Here is a 24983-nt window from a genome sequence, read left to right as displayed (position 1 = left end):
TCATCCCTTATTGAAGTGAGATGTTACTACTTTAATTCTGATTTTTCATTTTCAATCGGGACTTGAAGAGATTAAAGCCTTTTGCAAAGGCATATATATATATATATATATATATATATATATATATATATATATATATATATATATAATGAGAGGAGTCACCTCGCTTGCTAAAAAAAAAAAAAAAATCAGCCTTTAACATTTACCTTCTGGAGAAATGAGCTGTATTTTGTGCAATCTATTTTTATTTCTTTTGACTCTCTAATACAGCATTTTAACTTGAGGGGGGGAATATGTGATCCCATCTAAACTATGCATTTTTGACAGAGATGGTTAAATTTCTGTAATGATAAGGAGTGTTTGAGGGTGGTGCATTTATGACTTCATAATTTACTCTTAAATTTCAACCTCTGGTCTCACAATGTTAAATGATCTTTCTGACCCTCTCTTTTGTCACCTTGGACCTTGGCACTATTGCACAGTTTTTACTTATTTATTTCTAAGGCTTTAGTGTCTCATTTTCTTGGTAAGCATTTCAGACTCCACTTTTCATTATAACAGATCATCCCAGAATGGTGACCTGGCTTGGCCAGTGTTAAGTATTGTTTGAAAGGTGAAAGTGAGGAGATCTTCAGTCATTACTGAACAGTCACTAGAATTAATTAAAGAGGTCTGAGCTTTATCAGTTTTCTCTATTCTTATATACTCCTTTATTATTTCACTCATAATGGTCAAAATGTAGTGAGTGAGAATATGTGAATTAGAAAACAACAGTATAAATAATAGCCACACTGAGTAATTGGCTATATTCTATCTCATGTTTATAGAGATATATCCTAAACTAACATTAGTATTGGAACTTAAAAATCACAATTTTAGCACTAAAAGGGATTTTAGTGATTCAGTGACGGAGGCTAGTATTTGGTTCATAAGAGTTCCTTGAGATCCCTCACCCCCTAAGGGGCTACCACAGGTAATTAGGGTAGGTGAAAGACAGATGGATAAATGAGGGGTGAACTAGGAAGGGCGGAGAACCCTCACCCCATTTCAATAGCAGCACCTCAGCCATTATGTTACCTGTTCTGCCTATGTCAGTTCCAAAAAAGATTTCTGTTTGAAAAAGTGCTATTGTGATTAAAAAATATTGACAACTATAGCTCTGGTTCAATCTATCATAACTCACTTGAGGAAATAGAGGCCCAAAGAAGTTAAATGGGTAAGATTATGAGAAGGCCTAAGTCTCTCAGCTCCTAGGCCAGTACTCTTCCCACGGACCCCGAAACTGTGTTTTCTTAAATGGTTTTCACAAGCAATTAAATAATGGCAGTCATAATCCTCATACTTCTCTGTGTAACCTGATAAATAATATTAACACATTGTTAAACATATTTTCTAATGTTATGTTTATATAAGTTTAGAGTATTTTTCTTGAATCTCAGAAATTAATAATCATTTCGCTGTTTTTCATTCCACAAAAATTTAAGTGCAAGGTAAAGAGAATATTAAGATAAATGAAAAGTGTTCCCAGATCTTAAGAAGTTCATTTTTTAATGATGGAATTTATTTTGCGGAAATAAAATCACAGAACCCTGGAATCATAGACACTCAAGATCGAAGGCAATTAAATATAATTTGTTTCAAACAATTTATTCAATTTAATACAATTTAAACAACCTATATTACTCCATAAATAGTGTTAACACGCAATATTTCCATTTAATTATCTAAGAATCAATAACAATTTTTATACTTGTCTACTGCCTTGGACATGAAATTATAAAAGTGAAATTAAGAATATTTTAGGAGGCAAATGCCAGAATTTTATACATTTCCATTATTGGTAACTATGTCATTTTTTTCTTAACTTTTTTTTCAATTTTCTTAAAATATTTATAAAAAATAACATTTGTCTCTAAATTGCTTCTCATAGTTCCAAATATATGAGAGCCTAATCTTGAGTCAGTTGGTATCAACAGTTAATTTATGTAGTTAATTAAGAAGTACAATGAATTCACTTAGTAAAAATTTTGTATATATTTTTATATATCATAAGTATTTCTGTTACATTAATTCCTTCACTAATTTAACAAAGAATTTACTCAGATTTTGCTATTTCCGAGGCACTATGCTAAAAACTAGGCTCTTGTAGCCTAGTAACAGGTTCTTCTGTCTTATGTTTTCTTCTCTAGATAAAAATAACGAATTGTGCTTGGAAAATAGATGGTATCAACAAATTATAAATGTATAAATACATAATGAAAGAAAACACTCCCATTATAAGTCAAATATATCATGCCAGAATAAAATACACCATGAATGCTTTTTGAATTACAAAAGAGAAAATATGCTCTTTTTCTGTGCAAACATATAGGGATAAGCCTTACAAACTAATATAAGAGCTATAAAGATCCATTAAAATAACTATTATATAAAATGAAATCCTGTGTTGGATAGATTTACCAGCCTCCAAGCTAAAGGTAGGAGCAACTGAATCTCTATAATTCAAAGTAAAATCAACATATTTGCCTTCTTAGTGAAGGTGGCAAAGGGAGCATAATCGACTCATTTGCAAACTTATACATAGTGATTTCTGTTTTGATATTTGCTCTTTCTCACCTCCCTAATGTAGCATCATCTAGATTGCCTCAAGGTAATCATGCACAGGAGACCACTTTTGGGGAAGTTATCGGGCCTCCAGTGAAGGGAATCAAACCCATCAAAGGAAGGGAAGTGATGCATTGAATTGTTTCATAATGACATTCATTTCTCAGTGACTTTCCACCACGCAGTCTGATTTAAAAAAAAAAAAAAAAAAGTTCAGCACAACGTGCAACTCACTCAGTGAGTGCTAGGAGACAAAAGAAATTAGGTGTTATCAAGCAGGCTTTCAACAGGTTGTCACCTGGCCACAGATTTAGGTCATGACAGTTGAAATAACCTTGAGCCTTGGTGCCCCACACTACTGTTAAACACCAGTTAGTGTGTAGATGTGTCCTCAGCTGGCAGGTGAAAAGGTCTAAAGTTCAGATTGCTTCAGGAAGTCATAATGAAGCCACAAGAGCCATGTTCTTTATGAGAGAAATGTCAGCTCTTCGAAAGTCTGTTAAACTGTAAAGGACACTTCATTACCTAGAACTGACTTAATATACTTTGCAAATGACTTCATAACATTCAATTTTGAGAATCATTTCCATTCTTTTATTCACAGTACATAAGGAAATTAGCTGAAATATTTATCTTTGCTTTTCTCTAAGTTTTATAGCACTAGTCAGAAACTAATTAGATTCTGGCAATTAAATCCTGTATGTGTGGTTCTTTTTTTGCTCAAGGAGTTTTACTTGGTATGCAACTTCCTCTATCACAGACAGCGGCCTATTTATCCTAAAGGATTTCAGTTTAGTTGTTGTTGAGCATATTAATATTTTTCCCTATATATGTAACAGGTGCTTAGGAAAAGAGGAAATGGAGGGAGCCCATCACCAAAACAAGTAATCATGTAATAAAACATGATACACAAAGTAGGAAGGAAGATTTCATGTTGTTTCAGGTCAGATAGGAACCCTCTTACAGATGTCCCCCAAACATTGTCTTTACCCAAGAAGGCAAGGACTGCCATGGGGCAAATTCAAGTATAATATTCAAGTATAATATGAATCTGTAAATTCAGGGCAAGTATGTTTCTCTGTCCCCCACCTCTCCTGACAAAGAGTTTTAAAGTGTGTATGCCTGCATCACTGTTCCCCTTACAATTCTCCACTTTGAAATTACTTGCTCTGATTGTTGGCTTCCTCTTTTGTGTTATAGATGGGTCTTGGACTACTTCCCAAAGGAAGGGACCTTCCTGGACTAGCAAGGTTCAGCAGTGTGTAAGTTAGTTTAACTCTGCTCTTAGCCCAAAGTAAAAATGTCTCTTTCCGTTGAATCCTGGGGATTCCCTATGGCCATCTGAGTGGCAAGATCATGAGGTTAAAGATGAGACTGTGAGTCTGTCATAAATCTTCCAAGGAGTCATTTGTTTATTTGCTTTGTCTGGGTTTTAGACTAAAGGCCAAATATTTTCACTGTGCTTCGCAAGTGATTTGGTCCATCCCACCAGAGTTGGGGGGTTACATAGCAATGCCTATGGCCACAGCCACATAAAGAGTGATATTTTGCAGTAATGGGGTATTCTATTCAAATTTCCCTTGAGAATCGGATGGTAGGAAGATACTTGCTAAATATTCCAGACCTGGAATATCAAACATCTCTATTTAGAAACTTGAACAAAACAATCTCTCTCACTTCAAAATAAATGGAAATAATGAAAAACATGTTACCATAAACCACACCAGGCAAATGCTTGATTTCTCTTAGTGTCAGTCTATGTTAGTGAGCTAAAGCTGCTTGGTTATAAACACATATAAAAATGTATGAATTAGAGCTAAGATTTGTAACGAAATGTATTAGGAAAAAAAGAGGACATTGACCCTACTTTCTGTACATTGACAATTTAGTCACAGACAGCTGAATATAAGAAAAGAGAAAGGCTAAAAGTCAGAGCTAGAAACTTTGTCAAACTTAGACTACAAATTTGGATTTACCCATTTAATCATTAATCAAATATTTTGATGCCTTATATTTCAAGACACTGCATTGGTCCTGTGGATGATGTAAAGATAAATCAGACATGATTCAAGCACTTACTTATTTATAAAAGGGGATACAAGGTTTACACAAATAACAGGACTACTCTCTGGGAAATATAGTTAAAGGGTTGTGGAGAGAAGAAATAATTTGAATTAGGCCCTGAAATATGGATCAAATAGAAAAGGAGCATGAGCACTCATACACTGTTGGTGGGATTATAAATTGCTGGCAAACAGTATGGTTATTCCACAAAAAATTAAAAACAGAGCTACTATAAGACCCAGCAATACCACTTCTGGATATTTATTCAAAGAAAACAAAAACTACTTTGAAAAGATATATGAAACCCTATGTTCATTGCAGCATTATTTACAATAGCCAAGATATGGAAGCAACCTAGGTGTCCATTGATAGATTAATGGATAAAGAAAATGTGATATATATAGACACACACAAACATATGCACACATACATATGTTTCCACACATGCACACAATGGAATATTACTTAGCCAGAAAACGAATGAAATCTTGCCATTTGCAACACCATGGAAGGACCTAGAGAATATTATCATGCTAAGTGAAATAAGTCAGACAGAGAAAGACAAATACCATATGATTTCAGTTATATGTAGAATCTGAAAAAAAAAGAAGAAGAAGAAAACAAATGAATAAACAAAACAGAAACAGATCCGTAGATACAGAGAACAAACTGATAGTTGCCAAAGGGGAGAGGGTGGTGAGATGGGTGGAAAAAAAAGAAAAGAAATTCACACACACACACACACACACACACACACAAAAAAAAAATAAATAAATAAAAAATAAAATCATTATATAAATTGTTTCAATTCAACATGGAGGATTAACACATTTAGCAGGCTAAGAGATACAAAAAAAAAAAAAAAGGACAGAAAGAGCTTGATGTTGCCGCATACTGGACAGCCCCACATAGAGAAGTCTTCACCAGGCCAATGCATAAATATAAGCTAATACATAGTTATAGTTGTTATTATTATGTTAGATTTATTATTTGATGATGATGATGATAGCTAACACGTAAAAGCTGCAAAAAAAAAAAGAAAAGAAATTTATTTAAAGAGAATACACATAGAACTTATTTGTAAATGAACAGCATTAGAGAATGACAGCAAGTTTTGAAATATAGGAAGTTCTGTTTGGTTCTGCCTGGTAGGTGGGATTCTAAGATGGCCACCAAGATTCCTGCTCTCCGGGTTTGTGCTCTATATTATCTTCTCCCTGGAGTATGGATAGAGCTTGCAAATATGATGGTTGTCATTCTGTGATTAGGTTACATTACATGGAAAAATGAAAGGGTTTTTGCAGATGTAATTAAGGTCCCTAATTAGTTGACTTAGAGTTAATCAAAAGGGAGCTTATGCTGGATGGGTCTGACTTAATCACGTGAGGACTTTAAAGGCTAGTTTAGCAGGCAGGAAATCAGAGCAATGCAGAAGCTCCCTGCTGACTTGGAAGAAGCAAGCCACCATGAGTTCTACAACTGCAGGGAAATGAATTCTGTAGACAACCAGGGAGCTTGGAGGAGGACCCTAAGTCTCAGCTGAGCTTCACCTCTGGCTGACCCCTCCCCTGCAGCTTGTGAGACTGTGCAGAGGACCTAAGCTCTCGCTAAGCCCTTACCTGGACTCCTGATCCCCAGAATTGTGAAATCAAAAATGGGTGTAGGCTGCTGAAATTGTGTTGTTGTTACACAGCAACAAAACACTCCACTACACTCGAATATAGATTATATCATGGTCTTCAAACTGAAATATGCGTGCTCCTAGTGTAGACAAAGGCTTTCAAGAACATCACAGACACAGACAGTTTTAATGGAATCATTTCCCAGACTTGCAACCCTTAATGTGTCTTTTCTGAAACTCATCTATCTGAAAAGGTGCTGGTTTTTCTTTCTTACCTCCTCTTTCACAATCAACATTCTTCTATTTTGACAAAGAAAGGTCAACTCTCACCCACTCTGAAGCTCATCCTTGTTGTACTGGCCTGGGGTGAAAATACTCTGAGGTGCCAAACAGAAAACAAAACAAATGTTTTAAATGCTGGAGTCTGAAAAGTGTCCTGTAATAAAATAACGGTCAATCTGTGGTAGTGCTCCCTGTCTTTCCCCATCTTATACGCATTTGGGGAAAGGCAGAGCTTGCCTTAGCATCAGAATATCTGGGCCTGGGGCAAGACGACAGGAATTCAGAATATTATAGATATGGCCAGCTTAATTGATGATGGCACATTTTATTGAACAAGCTAGCTTCTTCCATCCGCTAAATGTTGTCAAATACTGCATTTCTTCTGAAGGTCATTTCTTCTGGTGATAGGAAGTACTAAAGTTTGTGTCATTTTTTTTTTCATCCAGGCAACAAACTCATGACAATACTCAATATACCTCTCCACCTTAAAATTAGAATAATAAAGATTTGTGAAAAGCATGCTAGTAAATACCGGTCTTTTCAGCGTGCCCTCTCTGCACTTTCGCCAGCCTCAGTCTTGAGAGCTTAGCCATTGAGTACATGTACCTGTGTCTCGCTCTGTCTTCAACCCCAGGGCGTAGTTTGCATGATTTCAAGGAAAGGGAGAAAAAGCTAAAACTTTGTTTATAACAGATTATGACATATTTGAGAAAAAGGAACACATATGGGAGGGAAATTTGTATTTTGTATTTCATTGAAAAGTTATTCATACTCACAGAAGAGTATTGCCATCGACTTTTGCCAAAAAAATTATCAGATGATTGGATACATTAATATTTACTGTTTAGTCCCTTGTGGTCACAGGGGGAAAAAAACTATGTATCTCGATAGATAGTTGTTGCAGGGACATAAAATGGAATGATCAATAAAAGACTTTGAAGCATAAAAGTACATTAGGATAAAATTCTGAGGGAGAAGAATGAAACTATGAGTTCAAGGAAAAAAGTGAGTGATGTAAAAAGTCTGACTGTTCAAGAGTATGTTCAAGTGCATTTTAAATAGGATATGGTGGTTATCAAATTACTGTTATTTAGATTTCATTGGATACCTATAAAGTAATATAATAATTATATAATAAACATTATTATAATGTTTATTAAAGACATAAATATTGAGAATTACACTTTATAACTAAACGTAATGAAAGTTTTTCAATACCAACTTAAAAATGTATGAGGGGATACATGGTTTTACAATATCTTTTTAAGAGATCTGTGAACAAATATTTCAAGACCCAAGGTGAGAGAATTGCTGGAGAGGTAATTTCGTGCTTAATTTAATCCACTTGGGTAGAGCACAGCAGTTTTATCAGGTAAGCTATACGGAGCCAATGACAGTTTAAGAAACATGATACTCTTTTATGTAGGAGTCCTGACTGAGTCTCTCTCTCGTAGGTGTCATACACTCTGTAAGGCTCAGTCCTCAGAGCCGTGCTTCAGAAAAGTCTGAGTGATGTGCGAATCAAATACGATAATCTAAGCAAAGATTTCACTACTGAATTGTCTTGGAGTAATCAATTTCTGAATCATTTTCTGTTGACTCTATGTTTGATTACCCCTATGGGTGGGCCCAACTCTTCTGAGCAATATTGAGGGCAATACTAAGGGCTATCCCATTTCAGGCCAACTGATCCAGATGGCCAGAGGAGGAACGAGCACCCATGTGCTACAATCCTGCATGCCTGGAGATAAACAGAACAGTACAGACATGTTTGATGAACAACTGCATTTTTCCTATACTGACTTGACCACGGTCAGTGGAAAAAACAAGAGGTCAACAGTACCCAGAACGGAATGTTTACATTACCCTTTTATCCAGACATCAAATTCTTACCCTTCATGTCATTCTTTGTGGCACAAACCACTCCTACACTTTTCCTTAGGCCTTTTATCAAGAAGTTCACTAGAGCAAGTGTTTCACTCCCTTTTATTTCTTGTTTATTCCACTTGCATGCATTTTTTCTCATTATAAAATTACAAATATGCTATCATCATAACATTGATGATACCCATCGTCATCACCTTAGGAGAGAACATGAGTAGTTTATCTCAGCTGGGTTTGCTGCTTCGTTAGATAAAATCTGTGTGCTTAAGTCACCCCACTTTTGTGATTGCAATCATTCTATGATAGAACCTTTCTTATTCCATCTCCCCTATAAGTCTTATTAACTTTATATGTAGCCTAGAATTCACTCTTTTACAAATTCGGTATTTACTAAACCCTTCCCTCCTTTATCCAATAATGAATTTATCCTCTGATAAATGATGCTTTCTTAGCATTTTCCAACTCTGTAAAATGAAGATAACTACAGCAGAAACCAATTTATTTATTAGACTGTGAGCTAGACATCCTACCCCTTTAAGGATTGTTGTGCTCGTCAAGGGGGGAGGAGGAATTTGGAAAGTCTTGTCAGTGAAAGCAAGTGGAAGAACTTGGAGTTCTCCATGAAAAACGAGATAAATGAGTACAGTTCCCTTGGGTAATTTGAAGGGATATGTTGCTACTCCTTATGGACCTGGAACTGAAGCATGCATCTAGAGGTTACAAAAATAAGCTGAGATCCTCTAAGGAAAAAAAAATGCTATTTTAATATGCAGTGGTATCCTCCTTTCCCAATTCTATTTATGCTTTCATCTTACTGAAAGGTTAAAACATGACTGACTCTTCAGATTTGGGCAAAAGAGCTTCTGCTTATGTAGGTCAGGACTATTTCCTGCACTGGAAGCTTTGTCAGCTGACAGACTGGTTGTTCTCTGGCAGGCCCTCATTTATTTCTTAATTTAGCACAAGTTTAAGCAAATATTGGTGTGTATCCAGAAAAAGACTTCATCAAAAGTTTGTAACTTGGTCATACTCAACTTAACAAAATAGAATTCTCTTAGCATAATTGGTTTGTTTTATCACAATTGTATATTCTTCTAGAAATTTTCAATGTCATTTGTTGTTGTTCTTTCTATTTAGAAATGCATCGATTGTCTTGTGTAGGGCTATATATATATATGCCTCAATATAGAAAAAACAAAATGCAAGAATCAGGTTATTATGATCACAATCGATGCATCATCATTTATCGAGGCTAATATTCTTTTCTGACATTGGGGTCCTAAAAGGGTCACTATGCAGCATATAACTATAGTACATTTGTATGGGTGCTTAAAAAGAGGTGTGCTACTTTTTATACAGATGCAGTCAAACTATCATTTTATATAAGGAAAATGCAACTTTTAGCAGAGTGTTTTTATACAGCCCGAATTTATATAACCTTTATTTTTCCTTGACAGTACTGAATAATGGATTGTATAATATGTTTTGATGTCTCTGTTATGAAGATAGATTTGAATTATTCTGAGTTACTAGTTCAGTAAAGTCTTATAGCATAATCTTCATTAGAAAAGCTTGATATATCTTTGTCACACCAAAATTCTGTTTGCTATCATAAAATAAATTTGTATTCCTGTTTCATATTTAATTTTGTGCATACTGTAGACCAAAGTTATGCATTTTAATTGCCTATTCATAATAGCTGATTGACTAAATAAATCCCTCGCCTCAATTCATCCCACTAATTACCCACTTTCTTGTTTGTACAAAAAGTATACATATTTATGTTGCTGTAAGAATGTAAAATGACTTATTTTCTACTCACCTGACATAAATTTGTGGCAAGCGTTATTTAGTGGAAATTACAATGAATGATGTTTTATTTTCTGAATTCTAAAATTTAACTTGTCATTTGAAGAAGAAACTTTTGAATGGAAATGCTTGGAATGGATTTACTTACAGACTTTATTAAATAAAATAACCCAGGGCTTTAAAAAAATATTGAATAATATATTAAACTTTAAGAATTGGTCAGTAACAATTAATTAATTGGTAATTACTTAATTATTTAAGAAAAATTTTCTTCAAACTAGATGAGAAATTTAATGACTGGAAAACAGTTGTTAAATTCCAATATGATGTCCTATAGGACAACAATATACATTAGAATGAAATTTTGTTATAATGCATGTAATATTGAAAATTATATAAAAAATTCTTGCATGCACATGTTGAAGCTGTGTTTATCCAATGCAAAGAAAATCTCAAAGTCAAAAACAGTATCATAGGAGAGACAATAGTTTTGGCTCCCCATTATCATTTTTTCTGGAGAGGTTTATCCAAATGGAAGAAGAAAAAAGATTTAAGAGTAATTGCTGCTTGTCATAGGTAATAAATGATTATTTAACCTTTCTTAAACACAACAGGAAGAGCATGTTGCTCTTAATGTATAGATGTATTATAGAATTGTATGCTTGAAACCTATGTAGTTTTGTTGACCATTGTCAAAAAATAACAAAATATAAAGACCCTTTCTAATAGGATATAAGCTAATATTTTCCTACTGAGGTCAGAACTATATTTTATGTATGTTGACTATGCATTTATTTCCCCAAAGTGGTAAATTATAAAGGCATACAGACTACATAAAATAAAGTTAGAAGTAGGTATGATTTTTATTTTATCTACTTCTGAGCTACTGGAAAATTTGACAAGAAACAAATACTACCTTTATAAACAGTAAAAATGGAAATAGCAACTAACATTTCTGAAGAAAAAAAAGAGTAATTGATACTTAATGGAAAAATTGAAGACCTTTAAGCACAGACTAGCTGAATTTTCCTCTCTCCTTCTGTGCTGCAATGAAATAACATACCTTTTTGTATTTTCCCTAGAGATAGCAAATGGTTTATGGACAGAGAGCGAACACTCCTTTTCCAGCAGTATTCATTGTAAACAGATGCAGAAAATATTTATTACAGATCACACATGGGTAATGTTTTACTTTACAGAACAATGTAAAGGAATTGATCTTTATTATTATTTTTTTGAATTTAAGCAGGAACTATCACTGATGAGTTCTTTGTTTTATAGTGATTATTAACACTGTGCAGATAAGAATATTTTCTTTTACAAGCCTAAACATGCTATTTCATATCCTTTTCTTTTAGGTAAAAAAATATCACCAATGAATATATGTTCTAAATAATAAACTAGGTCTCTCATTCTTTCTCTGTGCATTGGCACCTAGGAGTTATGATTGTCAACTAAAGGCATAACAATGTGATTTTTATATTTTCCTCTGCAATTATTTAAATGTATGGTATTAGCAGACACATTAACTTGTGGAAACATCACACATGAATGTTCTAAAATAGCTACCTTTCTTACATATGGATTATTTTAATATTTCTTAGTCTTTATTATGTCATGTCACCTGCGATGTGAATTAATGTCATCAAATTTTACTGTGTAGATGATTGATTTGAAGGGCTTATGTTCTGGGTAAAGATTCTAATTTTTGGACATAGGCAGATAATTAAATATGCCTAGTCATTTTTATTTAATGGAACTATATTAAAGAAAACAAATTTTATTATGTAAAAGCCCAATTTCTTTTTAAGGAAGATGAACCCTTCAATAAAATCTAAAGGTCATTGCTGACTCCGAACTGCTAATACAGCCCCTTCCTGTGGACATTTGGATCAGTGTTAGAGACCCAAAGTTGTCCCTGGGGTTGAGTTCAAAAGATGGGGCCAGAGAAGGATGAATATTATAGTGAGGGGAAGTTGGAGTTAAGAGCAGTCTGGGAGGCATGGAATGGGCAATGGAAAGAAAAATGGGGGCTAATGGAGAAGGGAGCCATATCAAAAAGCCTGCGTGCTGCATGGGGTCATGTATCTAATTAAAAATTTCCAGTTACAGGCTAAATAAAGGGGCTTTGGAATAGGAAAATTTAATATCCACTTTTCAGTTTTTGGCTTTGTGTATATAAATCCCACTTTGCACCTCTAATATTTAATAAGGACTGATATTCATATAAAAGTTTTCTACAAGTGATTTTTGTTTGTTGCCTGCCTTTTAAGTAATGACCATGATCAAGTGACATATTTGTGTGGATACAGTGAAGAAAAGGTGTAACACAAAAAAGATAGCCAGACTCTTCTTAAGATAATTCTGTAGAAGCAAGAGCTAGGGTTCAGAGGGATCCATGAAGAAAACGAGCTCCCTAGAAATTTGTGGAAATCTTTGATGGGACATTCATCTTCCCTCAAGGCGTCAATAAGGAAAGGGCTTGAGGCAATCGTCTTTCCTTCTAAAAAGTCCAGGTAACTACAGCTGACACTTGTGTTTCATAAATATTTAAAATTATAAGGACTCATGACATAAGCAGGTTTATGAGATTTGAATTCCACTCTGCAGTAGCTTCAAAAATCAATGCCTTGGCATCTCACGCTAGCACTTTCCTACAAGAACTATGCATTCCTTCATCTGTTTGTCAAATAACTATTATGGACCTGCTCCACACCAGAAATTGCGTTAGACATTGGAAATGCAAAAATGAATAAGACTGTCACTATCCTCATAAAGTTCTAGACCATTTGGAGGAAAAACACGTACATAATTACACTGCGATGTGATACAACAAGAATAGAGTTATTCTTATTTTTCTTCTTTATTATCATGAAAAATCACTGTATTCTATGCTTATTACTTATTACTGTGGTAGGATTCCAAAGGAAATAGAAAATAATTATTGCTGGGAGCATTGGTAAAAATCTTCAGAATAAAGATAAAATTTAACGGGGATTTCAGGTTCAAGGTGAGGATCTGAGCACGTGCCTTTAACTCTAATCTGTTCTCAAATCTCATGAAGTGACATAAAAAAAATCCATAATATTACTGAAGAACTGGGAAGGATGCCATTAGTAGATCAGAAACTCTGAAAAAATTAGGAAAAAAAAAAACCCAAAACATCTGTTAGGATTGACATTGGGAGAGACATAGTATTAAAAAACCCACTGAAATGTGGGTGTTGCAATTCCTAAAAGGACACTGAGATTCTAAGATTAGTTAGAACAAGCAAAGCCTGATATTAAGCACAGGAAAATGACAGGAAAATCACTGAAAGATCTTTAGTTAACCACTAATTTTTTCCAGAGTGCCTAGATTAAGTTTTTAACTCCGGACTATAGCTAGCAAATATAGATCTTTAAAGAAAACAGGGAGTTTGCCAAAGTGGACTCCTAGCCTGAGTGTTAGGGCTGGAGAAATAAGCAGGACTGGTGACTCCTGGCTTCAAGAATTCATATCATGAAACCATCATGAGCATGAAAGAAAGCTTGTCTGTGTGTTCCAGCTCCCTTCCACTATAGGGCTCATGCAGTTTTGAGTCATATTCACTGAAAGTAGAAGTGTGATTTTTTTCACAAGTGCTGAGGAAACATAAGCTGTCAAACTGATTAATTCCAGATGTTCATAAATAAAATGAAGAGATAACCAAAAATCACTTGAAGTAAAAGGAGGTAGTAGAATGAACAAACAAAAGATCTAATCTCTGAAGAAACAGTTCACACAGGAAACAAAAGAAAATTTTAAAATAAATCTATTTGATATTCTTGGAGTGTTTTATGGAGATAAGATATCCATAGAGCAAGAATAGGCTGTTTGTAAAAGGAAAAAGAAAAAGAGAATTGGAGAATAGAGAAATTCTTGGGAAATTAAAAGCATATTTTCATTTAAAGAAGTCAATAGGAAATTTAAATTGCAAAAGGGACATGACTGACAGCTAAACTATTTGGAAGCTAATGCATTGAGTACAAGTGCAATATTAAAAAAATGATAAAATTATGAAAAAAGTGACAAAGAGGACAGATCTAAAACATTTGACATCAGTTTAACAGAAGTTTGAGAAGAAAATATGTGCAGAATTAAAAAATAGTATATTCAAAGAACGTTTTCTTAAATGGAAGAAATTCAAGTCTTCTTCAGATTGAAAGAGCCCTTCAAATATTTTAAGATGATATCGTGAAAAAGGGAAAACATGATCCAATTTTGGTAAATCTTAGTAAAATTTGTGAATTCCAAATTGCAAAGAAAAAAAATCTAAGAGAAAAAAAGGATCCTTACAAATGAATTCTTAGTTGTTAAACTGGGTGCTAAAAAATTATGGGGCAATGTCTATAATTTGATCATACAACTCTATTCCAAAATATGGCTACAAAATAAAATCAACGTGCTACAGAGGTGCCTACTGGAAATGAAGTTATTCAAGGTAATGCTCCAGCAAAACCAACAAAACAACAGAAAGAATTCAAGGGAAAAGACCTTGGGTGTAAGAAGCAATGGTGAGAGAAGTATCCAGTGAAATTTTTAATTAAATTTAGATAGTTGCTGATATTATGGCTATGAAACTTAAAATTATTGTTAAGAAATAACTCCTGAAATATGTGAAGAAAAATAGACAGTAAAATTACAATCAATCAGCAGTTGGAATTTGACATAAATTTAACAAAATATGGACGACTGGACAGGGAAAATGAATGTGCTGGAAGTCCTGTTATGTAAGATGGTAAGAGTTATGCATATGACTGGTTTTGCAATTAAGAGGAAACATTTAAAATTATTTTTATAAATTTAAGATACTATATATAACATTATAAAAACAGATAGAACAGCCCTTTCAGTCAAAGAAAAAGGTAAAAGAAATCTTGATCATAATAGGAAAATGTTTGGCAGGAAAGAGTAGCCTGATTGTGATACTAAAACAAGGCAGGAAAACTCAGGGCAACCTCACCTATGAATGTAGAGGTAAAATTTTAAATGAAATATTGAAAACATATTAAGGAATGAATCAAAATCAGTAATACATTATAATCAACCATGATTTTTATTTCGGGAATGCAATGTCACCTCAACAGTAGGAAATGTATTGATATAATTTCTCCCCTAATAGGTTAAAGAAGGATGGAATCATTTATATTTCCTTCTTGGATCATGAAGACTTTTAGGCATGTACTTATGCAAAAAAAAATACCACAGGAAAGTTATATTAAAAATGATATTTTTCACAATATCATCAAAATTATAATTATAAGCTGAATAAATATTTATGATCTATATGAACAAAACTGTAAAACTATATGAAAATAATTTAAAGACAGATCTTAATTAACTAAAGACAAATATGTTGTTCCTTACCAGAAAGATTCAATATTATAAAGATAATATTTATTCTAAATTACTATGTAACTCAATGCAATTTCAGTCAAAATTACAATGGGACCTTTTCTGAACTTTACGAATTGAGCCTAAAGTTTTTTTCTGGAAGTGTAAATATTTATAATAGCCAAGGACAAATTTAAAATTCATAAAACAGATTTTTTTTTTACATTATGCATAATAGCAAAAAAATCCAACTCTAATATTGATTAGTAAATTATGAAACATTGTGCGAAGAGACTATTAACTGGTTATTGAGACATTATGAATACTATAAGATGATACAAAATGATAATTTTAATAATATGTATGAAAACAAAATGTACTCAATTATTACAAACATAAAAATATGAATGCATAAGGACAAAAACAGCCAGATGACATGAAAAAAGTGTTAGAGATGAAGATAACATTTTTTATTCTTAAAATGTCTAATACAGTTTTATCATCTCTCAATCAAACAAAAATGAATAACACGGCAAGTGGGGTCATAAATAATTTATAGACTCAGAACACATTAATCAAGAGTTTATTTTTCTTCTCAAGTCATATAGCTTTGAATGCTTTATTTTCATTAAAAAGAACTAAAGTGCTAAATAATTATCATGAGCTTATTCTCGCTTGCAGCCATCTCATGTCTTTAGCCATGAATCACGGTGGCTTCCCATGTTATCATGTGGATAAACTGCTACAGAGAAGTTAAGATCCTCTCTCATACTTCTACTGTATATGGAATCATAGATGCTTAAGTTCTAAAAGCAATGCCACAGGATTTTGTAATTTGATCTTTTATCTAACCCCTCTTGAAGATTTATGAAGATCTGTAAGTCTATTTGATGAGGCTGACTAATGATGGTTCTAATTACAGTTTTCTTATATATATTGAACCAAATCTTTGCCTCTGTAATTTCTGCTCCTGGTCCTGGTTTTGTCCTTTTGAAATACAGAGAAGTATTTGTGTGGCAGTCCTTTAGGTGTTTGAAGTCAACCTGGTGTTGTCCTTTATTTTCTCACCTCTAATTCCGACATCCTCAACCCCTACTGCCCTTTCTCATGTAACACAGTTGATCTCTCAACATTTTCTTCACCTTCCTTGATAGATACTTTACTTTCACCAACCCAAATCAAGTGTGCTCTTCTGATGTAGACCAGCCTATATAGAGGTCACTGGAAATGTAATAAATTGTACACTAATGTAGTTTAAAATTATATTTACTTTTTTAGAATAGTCTTTGGCTCGCCTGGAGCTTGTTATTCATAAATACGTGTTGATTTTTTTTTCAAACGAACTACATAACTTACACTTCATCTATTCTTCAATTGAGAAAATTATGTTTAAAGCTAATGGTGGACTTGAAATATAGCTTTAATTTAATATTACCAGTTTTTAGTCTGTTAAAATAATTTTAAATATTGATCACCACTCAACATGTTACCTGGTTAACTCACTTTTTAATTATCTGCACATTTAAATAGTATGTCATTCATATTTGCTCTCAAGTTAATAACCACAATATTGAATGGTCAGGATCCCACGACCATACCACTAGAGAAGACCAGGGTGACATGGTTGGTAGGCATGGCTGTTAAGCTAGCTGTAAACTAGCCAACTGTACTCTTGTCCAGTCCACATTTTATTATCATGGTATCGAGAATGTCATGAGAGCCTTTATTAAATCTCTTCCTGCAGGAAAATTACTTCAATAGGAAGGTTTTCTGACTGTTGTTTTCTTTTTTTTTTTCCTAAGCAACATAATTCTCTTTTTCAAATACAGTCTTATATAGAATCATAATTTACAGAACATAAAAAAGTGGACCTGCTATGGTTGGAATGCAACTGAAAGATGAGACACCTACACTCATCACCCCCATTTCTCTCTAACCCTTCCTAAGCCATGGCTGCCCAGAAACATCAGAGCTCCAAGGAAGACACTGGATGACTTGATTAGCAGCATCCCAGCATATCTAGTCAGCTTCATCAGAAAGGGAGACTAGTGAGGTACAGTATAAACAAGAGGCACACACAATCATGCTTTTGATACTTGAACTCAATACCCTTCTATTCCTTAAAATCTGCTTAACATTTTTATTAGATTATAGAATATGTAAGAGAAATACTTACAAGCTTGCTGATCTACATATTTTTCTTTTACAACAGAGGGATTATAATTAATGCAGAGGTGTCTGTCACACCCTCTTACAACTCTCAGGTAAAACACTTACAAAATTCTGTTAAGGGATAAAAATGGCAATGGCAGAGGAAACTAAAAATAAGAAAAGACCATATGCTACTGAGTGAGGAATATTTCCAATGACTTGAAACACCATTTCATTTTAGACCCAGTCCACTCACTGTACTAGAATCGCATGGACAGCTGCATCCCCAATGTCTGCTCCTAAGTTTGTGACTTAAGAATTATGTTGATGAGAAAATGTGGCAGCCAACCAAACTCTAATGCACAAGTTCAGTAGAAGATAACTTATCCAGGATCATAACACCAATACATACAATAGGGACAATCTATTGAAAGTCCTTTTTACAAATGAGCCTCTACCTATAAAATCACACCATTGAAATAATTGAAGAAAAATTTGGAGTGATGTGTGATGGTAGGTATAGGCAGTCTATAAATAAACAATTTGTGATGATACACCAAAGCCCAGAATATGATTACTATTTTGTCGGGTTTTTTCCCCCCTTTTCAGGTAAAACAGAAAAAAGATAAGTAGTCTTCAACTGATTCGGGTGACCAACTTTTTTTATTAAAACAAGCTTTCTAAAGAATGATTTTAAATTTAATTCATTCCTTACCATATTTTATATCTCATTTTCCGTATTTATATGCTAAAACTAATTTTTCATGATTTTAATTCTTTGGCATTAAATTATAATTGGAAATGGTATTAATCTGGAATAGGTCAAGTCCTTGATATTCCAGGGCAATGATTTTTTACTGAGTATAGTGTCATCCACCTACCTCTACTTTTTCCAGCAATCCTTTTTTTTTTCTAATTTCATTCAGATGTTACAGTTCCCAGCATACAATATGATTAAAAGTAGAGAAAAAAGCAAGTATTATGTTATATCCTGTACTATGCAGTTATGTCAGGAAAAGTCTTGTACGCTGGTGCTGGGCAAGAAATAAGGACTATTTAGGCAGTGTGAACTGACAGATATAATTTCTTTTAATGCACTTCCCTTGTACAAAAAGATCTATAGTACCGTCTGACTCTTTACCATAGTTAGAAGAAAAAAAAATTTCTTTGTAGACAGATGACATTTCTATCTACCTATCTTCTATCTATCTATCTATCTATCTATCTATCTATCTATCTATCTATCTATCTATCTATGTATCTATCTATCTATCTATCTATCTATCTATCTATCTATCTATCTATGTATCTATCTATCTATCTATCTATCTATCTATCTATCTATCTATCTATCTATCATCTACCTATCTATCTAAACAAAACAGAGGCTGAACACATTGTCCCATACTGAATACATTTCCCCAGGCAGGTGTAAGTCTAAAAGCAAAAATTTATCAGTTCATAGTAGTTATCTAGATAAGAATCATGCATGTACTCTGTATTCCGTAAAATAAAGCATCAGTATAGTCTCAAGGATGAAGAAACAAGATAGTATTAAATAGCATGCCATAGGATTTATGGAAAAGTTTTCCAACATGAAAGTAAAGAAGAATTATCCTGAAGATTCAGAGAAAAGATACTTCTGAAATAATTTTATATAAGAACAAATGGAAAATGAGAATATTTGCCTTACTCTCCTAATAAAAGTCTAATAACATGATCACTGTAAAGAAACAGGGGCAAGTATTAATTAGGATGACTTTGGCTGCAAGTAGCAATTCTGATGTGGGATGGCTTAAGCAATAAATACACTATTTTGTCACTTAACTACCATGTTTCCCTGAAAATAAGACCTAGCCAGACCATCAGCTCTAATGTGTCTTTTGGAGCAAAAATTAATATAAGACTGGATCATAATGTAATATAATATAATATAATATAATATAATATAATATAATATAATATAATATAATACAATACTGGGTATAACATAACATAACATAACGTAACACCAGGTCTTATATTAATTTTTGCTCCAAAAGACGCATTAGAGCTGATGGTTCGGCTAGGTCCTATCTTCAGGGAAATACGGTAAATGTATGCAGAGTAGATTCCCAGGTAAGCTCATTAGACAGGTCAGGATGTCATCAGGGCCTCTGTATCCTTCCAACCTAATTGTGTTGGTTCTTTGTTTTCAGGCTGGTTTACCTCATGGTCTCAAGATGGCTGCAGCAGTTCCATGTGTCACAGCCACACACATTAATGTGCATATGATAAAAACGAATGGCTCTTCCTAAGTCTCTTTCTTAAGAGAGAAAAGCATTGTGCAGTAGCTTCCAGTCAAATTCTCTTCACATTGACCTGACTTGAATTCTATAAATGTTTCTCAGACTATGACTGAAATGAAAAATAAAACAATTAAAACTAGCTTAGAGAAATTATCCCAGGGGGATTATGACACCCATTACAGGGACATACAGAGAGGAAAAGATGGGATGAAGTAATAAGTTGTAGAAGGGAACTACCTGAAGTAGAAAAATTAGAATCCACATTGGAAACAGTAAAAAGCAAGAATAAAATTGAGAAAACTGAATTGGTGATTAGACCCTAAAGAAGCTCTCCCAGTGTTCTGAATAAAAGGACAAAGAAATTTTGGAAATGTTAAAAAAGAAAAAATGTGGAAAGTAGAGAATAGAGACTACAAGTTGTGCTTATTATGATAAAGCAAGGGGGGAAGAAAATGGATGAAAGCCTAATCAAAGACTTGAGAAACAGCATTTCCATTGTGTAAAAATTGGCATGAGCCTGTAGATTAAGTTATACATATGTTTGAAGTAAAATGAATAGTAAGCGGTCACGCTTTTACATAGTTAAATTCTACAACGATATAGTCAGGGGAGTGAAAAATTACCAGAAAAAGGGACAAAAATTATACCAGTCTCAGACTCTCATTATATGGTACTAAATTGTAAACGACAATGTAAAATTCTTAGAAGAAAGAAAATGTACCTCAACATTTCTATGTGTGACACTATCGCCAATCTAGTTGAAAGCGAGACAATAGCTGAGTTTGAAGACTCTGAAAATGTATTTCTTGTTTGCCTTTCCTTGTGGTGAAGATATACTTAAGTGGATAAATCAAGATAGAGAAAAATTTGGTATTAATTTTTTTTGAAGTTAAGTAGTAGGTTCCTCAAGATTCATATACTCAAATGCCATTCAAATGTAAAGATAACAAGAATTTTCTTAGATAGTTAAAGCTCCATTAGACATAAGACTTAGATATTCTTTCAGAAAAAAACATTCTTTGGGCACTTTAAGATCCTAAGAATAGTAACCTTGCAATATAAAGGACTGATTGTGATATTTAAAGCAACCTAGTTTGATGAACTATAGCTAATTAGGCATGATTATTCAACTGAATGCAAAATACAAAATAAATTATTGAAAATGGTGTTTTATGTAGAACGATATTTAATAACAAGCCAGGTCCATAACTCTAATTTTTAAAAAATAAACAAAAACTAAGAAGTGGGCAGGAAAAGAATAGTATAGGAGTGATAAATTCCTTTAACAAAGTGACTTGAAAGTCAGAATTTCTTTTTGTCATAGGAAAATAGGGAAATACCAGTTTAGAAATTATAAGAAATGTTATCACTAGTAAAATTAAGAAAAATAAATCACTTCCCAAACTACTATAGAATAAAACAAAAAACAGATTTTAACAACAGTAAAAATTATTTTTAAATTTGAAGTTGTATGGAAGCACATCAAACTAGAAGATACAAAACAAATTAAGAGATACAATACCAATCATTTCAGTAATGGTTATAAATATGAAGGTTAAAAAAAATGGTTTCTGTGCTGCTTAGAAGAACGTTTCAAAGATGACTACAAGAAGATAGACCAAGGATATACCAGACAATCAGAAACAAGAAGATATTCAATTACTGCTATCAGATAAAATATCTTAATTAAAACAATCATTAATGGAGACTGAATTTTTCTTTTTTTTTCATTGATACCCTTTTCTACTCTACAACAGAATAAAAATTTTAAAAATCCTGTAGAGACATTTACCAAAACAAATGGCAATTAATGCAGAGATGATTAATAACAGAGGAAATAAAAATGGCTAATAAATATATCAAAACTCTTCTAACTCACTTTGATTCAAAGGAATCAAATCAAAATAACAAGATACCATTTTTTTTACCCTTAAGTTGTAAACTGTTAAGTAAATGTGATACTCATTTCACGTGAGGAATCCATGGGGAAGCATTTGCACATGTGTACATTGAATCGAACTCTGGAAAGCAGTTAAAGAATGTGCATAGAGACATTTTGTATATTTTCCTCAGATTATAATAAAGAAATAAATGCTAAGGCAAAATCTGAAAAAGTAATATTTATATGTAATGATGTCCATAATACTTTATAACAGTGAAAAATTGGAAACAAATATCACTGAAGAGAAGGGCTAAATAAATTATATGTGTATATCTTCATATATACATATATAGAATACGACATTATATAGTTATAAAAGAGATTTTTTGAAGAATTATCAGTGGACTGAAAAATGTTTGTGATTTAATGTTAAAGTCAATAAAACCTGATGAATAATTGGATAGTCAGTTATCACACTGTAAAAGTACATATAAAACTTCAGAAAGAAAACCTGCCAAAGCGGTAATCAGACTTGACTCTGAGAGGTAAAATTATAGGTGCTTTCTTTTGTGCTTTCTAAGACCTTTCTGTATGTTCTAAATTCTCTATTTCCGACATGTATTATTTTAATAAAGAGAAAAATATCAATAATTGAAAAGAAAGAAAAAAATTGCTTTTCTTCCACTTCCAATTTCTTTCATTTTTTTAGGTGTTCTCAAACATTTTGGTGGTTTTGTAATAGAATCTCTAGCTCTTTCACTCCCCTGAGATGTAATTTTTCTGAGACTGGAGGATTAAAAAAGCTTTATATTTTCATACTATCTCCTCACCTAGCTTGAATTTCAATTTTCCCCTAACCATATTTGCTCTCCTTTTGCCACTTTGGAGATTATTCTCCTGGTTGGAGATGAAAGCTAAATAGGAGTTAGTTGATTAGTCTTGTTCGCTTTTTTTGTCATCTGTTAGCATTGTACTATCCGTTACCAGCAGGCAGTCTTCCTTTATCTCCTTCTTGCTCTGAATTTAACAAAAGAAAAATGGTCCACAGAAACTTCAACTCACTTTGAGTATCCAATCTCCTTCTTAGAAATTTAAACCAATCTTTTGATTTATTCTTTAGCTGTGTGTCCCCTCTTCCTCCTTGAATCCCCTTCCAATATTCCTTTAAAATCTAAGCTCATCAAACAGTGTCCTTTGCAACTACAAAGAATTTTGTAACTGTGGCCCTTTCAACCAGATCAGTCCATTTACCCATCAGGTACCCTTTGGTTCGCAGATGCAGGACACAGTTGCTAACTGCTTTTTCCTCTTTGGATACCTTCTCCTTTTTGCCTGCTGCTTTGGGTTTTATGCTCTTTCCCTTGGTTTTTGACCATGGTTCACAAATTCAAAATCTGCAGTGGCCCAACTGGCAAAAGTTGGAGAACTAGAGAGGCCAGGGTACACCTTTAAAGAGAGCAGCCTTTACTCATCCACCTCCCACTGTGCTACGCAGTATGGGCTATCACCCATTGTGGTAAAATCCTCAGGTTTTTTTTAAAAGATGCTGAAAATACAAAAAGCGCACGTGTGTGTGTGTGTGTGTGTGTGTGTGTGTGTGTGTGTCTGTGTGTGTAGTTACAGATATGTGTGAAGCAAAAGACAAAATATCCTAACAGAGTTCTCTGCTCTGGCCTGGGATCTTTTGTGATCACGTCGTAAAAATTGAATTTTATTGAGTATCAAAATCTACATAATCCTCAGTCGTACCACATAGATAAGGACATAAAACAGACTCTAGGCACATGAGGCCCCAGGTGTTCAGTTGTCATGGGCCCTTTAGCATCCCTCCCACTCTGTCGCTTCCTCTTCTGCTTCAAAGTTTATTCATTTCTTCACCCTTTAGCTTTGTCTCTTGTGTCTACCCTGACCTTATACCTGAGACTTGCTGACTGAATTCAGTTCCTTCATTTTAATGTTTAGTCCTTCCTATGGACTTTAAATCACCTTCTTGTGTTTCCTTCTCTTGACGACTGCAGATGCTCCACCAACCCTGGTTCCAGTGCCAGATGACCTGGATGGTGTCATAAGCAAATATTCTGACATCCAGTGATGGGGGATCATGTCCTGAAGACTTTATTGCATCTTCTTCACAATTTTTTCAAAAATAACTTTCCTGAAATCTAAGGTATACATATATCAGTTGATATTATTATTATTAGCTTGCATTTATTGAATATTTTTATTGTGCACTGTCCTAAATGTTTTATAAGTCGTAGCTCATTTAATTGTCACAACACTCCAATGAATTACTTTTATAATTTATATTTACAAAAGAGGAAACTGAGTCAGAGTAATTTAAGCATGTACCGAAAACTATCTAGCTAGTATCAGAGGAGGAAGTTGAACCTAGCAGGTTGGGCTCCAGAGATATGCCCTTAATAACTATGTGTTATCTTTCTTCTTACGTTGTTATAAACTCAGAGATGATATCATTTTCTCCACAGGTTCCCATCACTTCTACTGCCAGCATTAGATCTCATTGTTGATCAGAATTAAGTACCAATAGCATTTGCCCTCTGCCTTTTGAGCAGTAGAACTACCAGCATGGCATGTCAAGAAACTTTGGATGCTCTACCTTTAGTAGAACAAGGCTTCCAGCAGCTGTATTGAAGCTACTTTATCTTGCCTCCGCACCCATTTTGTGATTCATTGGTAATTTACTTTCTATCTCAAAACTCTGAAGAGGGCTTCTAAAACAGCATCGATACCTTCTTTTTTTAAAGCCAGGTCATATACAGTGTTTCCCTGAAAATAAGACCTACCCCGAAAATAAGCCCCAGTTAAGATCTCAGCCAGATGGACACATTTAGTACGTTATGACGATGTTTCAGAAGATGACATGACTGTATTTGAATAAATGTAGATTGTTGTACATGAAAAAAAATGACATCCCCTGAAAATAAGCCCTAATGGAACAAAAATTAATATAAGACCCGGTCTTATTTTCGGGGAAACACGGCACTTCCACTTTATAAGTCGTAAAGTTCCACCCAGGTTAATA

At 33.7% G+C, this 24983-nt stretch overlaps 1 long non-coding RNA gene across 1 annotated transcript in view; it reads left to right on the top strand.

Moving 5' to 3' along the window:
• Window positions 1-24754, top strand: part of LOC117038127 (uncharacterized) — a 37864-nt gene extending 13110 nt beyond the window's left edge. Inside the window, exons 2-3 of the long non-coding RNA XR_004425631.1 lie at window positions 23959-24107; window positions 24427-24754. This is a non-coding gene — a long non-coding RNA (uncharacterized LOC117038127). The remainder of the gene's footprint in view (window positions 1-23958; window positions 24108-24426) is intronic.
• Window positions 24755-24983: the final 229 nt, after the last annotated feature.

This window comes from Rhinolophus ferrumequinum, chromosome 2 (genome assembly GCF_004115265.2).
Source record: "Rhinolophus ferrumequinum isolate MPI-CBG mRhiFer1 chromosome 2, mRhiFer1_v1.p, whole genome shotgun sequence".
NCBI classification, from domain to species: Eukaryota; Metazoa; Chordata; class Mammalia; order Chiroptera; family Rhinolophidae; genus Rhinolophus; species Rhinolophus ferrumequinum.
Note: the sequence above shows the minus strand (reverse complement) of the source record. Positions and strands in the feature narration are given on the sequence as shown.